Consider the following 2,460-nt stretch of genomic DNA (forward strand, 5'->3'; position numbering starts at 1 on the left):
ATAAAAATCTTATTTGGCCATATGAAAGTGAAGTTAAATATATTTAATCCAACCTCGAATTCAATGGATAAGCATGAAGATATGTGTGTTGTGGAAAAGTGTCTTGAAAATGAATTTGAAAAAGTTGAGTCTTTACTTGAAAATGAAATTTCCAAAAGTTCCAAAAGTCTATCTTCAAACATGGCTTCAAAGAATGTTGAGTTCAAAACCAAGTGTTGAAAAGGCACGGAAGCCCAAGAGTTGCATTGACAAAGGACCATCAATCTCTTTTGAATCAAATCCAATAAGTCCTTTAGGGAACAATTTGTTAGGTCGGATTCAAAAGTCTATTCACCCCATCAAGAAGGGGATGCACAACAAGATTTTTAATCCGGGCTAAAAGAGTCTAATGTCTTGCTAGAGACGTTAAAGACTAGTGCATTTCGTAGGGTTTGATAACCCTATTCCTCCCTCATTTCTATGTTTCTGCGTCGTCTAGATATAAGTTGCATTGAAAAATCTGGCTTGAGAGCCATTTTCTACATTTTGAGTACTGCCAGGGATATTTCGATCGATCAAACTTAAATTCGATGGATCGAAGTCCCACTTCGATCGATCGAATCACCTGTATTAAGGATTTTTGAAATTCCATTTCGATTGATCAAGGGCAGGTTCAATTGATCGAAATCCATTTTGGATTGATCGAAGTTAAAAGTTCAATCGATCGAAGTACTTTGATCAATCAAAATTGCGTCATTTGAAAATTCTCAGAAATCTTTTTCTTTTCTTTTTCTTTTTCTATTTCCTTTTCTTTTATTTTTCTTTCTTCTTCCCTATTCATCTCCTTCTCCTTCACAAAACCCTAGCCACCACCATCTCTCTCTTACCCGAACCACCTCTCTTCGTCTCAATCTCTCATTCTATCTCTTCCTCACCTCAACCACAACACCACCTCACCTCCCTTCTTCTCTTTAACCGGCAAGACCCGAGAAGCTTAAGCCACCACCGCCGCTCCTCCATAAATTTCGGCGAAGTTTTGGCCCAAAAGTGGCTAAAACCGATTTTCTCTCTCCATTCCATCTCGGATTCTCTCTTTTTCATTATCTTAGGCCAATTTAGGCCAAGGAAACGCCGAAACAACCGCCGGCAACTTTCTGCATTTCCCGGTGAGCCTCCGGTTATCTTCCCCAAGTCCGGCGAGGTTGAAAAACCTCCATTTTCACTTCAAGTTTCTTCCTCTACTCCTCTCTACCTTCTAGGTTGTCGGGTGAGTTCCAAATCTTTGAATTTCTATTTTTGCATCATTTTTATTTTTATTTTAATTTTTTTTACGTTCTTGATTTCTTTTTATTTTTTACTTCAATTTTGCATTATTATTTTCATTTCATGTATATATTCTTGTATTTATGAAAATTTGAAAACAAAATAGAAAAATAAAAACAACAAAAACAAGTAAAAATGAAAAATGCAAAATAGCAAAACAAAATAAAAATTTAGTTGAAAATGATTTCTAAAAAAAAAATTGGGAAACATGTGACTTGAACTGAACTTTGATATTTGTGAATGATGATGGGCAAACATTGGAAATGGATTGCGGATTGTGATTGATGTTTGTTCTTGTTTGTTCTTGAGTAGAAGGAGGACGGCAAAAATTGAATTGGATTTGTGAATTTTTGTGGGCAGTGTCCCTTATTAAGATTAATTCTAGATTGTGTTGAATTATATATGGATGTTTGTTTTGTTTGAAAAATTTTGAAAAGTCCATTTTTAAGGGGAAACCATGCCGGATTTTCATAAAATTTTACACTTAGATTTTAAAATCAAAACAAGGCATGTAGTTTGATTTTTGGAGCTTGAGATGAAATTTGAAAAGAGTTTTAAAGTTGATTTTGGAAAGAGAAGTAAGAAAATGTTAAAATGTTTTCCAAGTTGAGATATTGATGTTAATTTTGAAATGGCATTGCAAAGTTTTAATTGTTATGAGCATGGTTCCGTCTTGTCTCATTTAATTGAATTAATTGTGAAATGCATTAATGTATTCCAAGTTCCCTAAATTAATTGCAAGCATGACTTGACTTGAATTTGTGCTTTTGAAAATGAGAATGCTAAGTCTTGTCTTAATACATGTAAAATGTTCCAAATTGACCTCTTGAAAAGTTTTGATTTGATTGAGTGCATTATTTTGGTAAAATGAACTTTCATTGTCAAAATGCTTTGTGATTACACTTGTTGGGTTTCAAATGATTTAAAAAAAGAAATTTTTGAACTTTGTTTGAAAATGGGAAGTTGAGTTGCATCATTCCTTTAACTGATTTTCATTCGTTGTATGATTCTTGTCATGAAATTTTTCTATAATGCAATTGAATGTCTTGACCCCAAAGTTTTCAAAAATTTCAATTTTGGCCCAAAAATGTTGAGAAATTCCATAGTTGACCAAAATGCCCTTCTTTATGTTCAGGCTTGTTCCATTTGATCTTTTGC

Source organism: Cornus florida, unplaced genomic scaffold (assembly GCF_030987335.1).
Source record: "Cornus florida cultivar Cherokee Brave unplaced genomic scaffold, ASM3098733v1 CherokeeBrave_3.0.0_Hap2_Chr09, whole genome shotgun sequence".
In the NCBI taxonomy this organism is placed as follows: Eukaryota; Viridiplantae; Streptophyta; class Magnoliopsida; order Cornales; family Cornaceae; genus Cornus; species Cornus florida.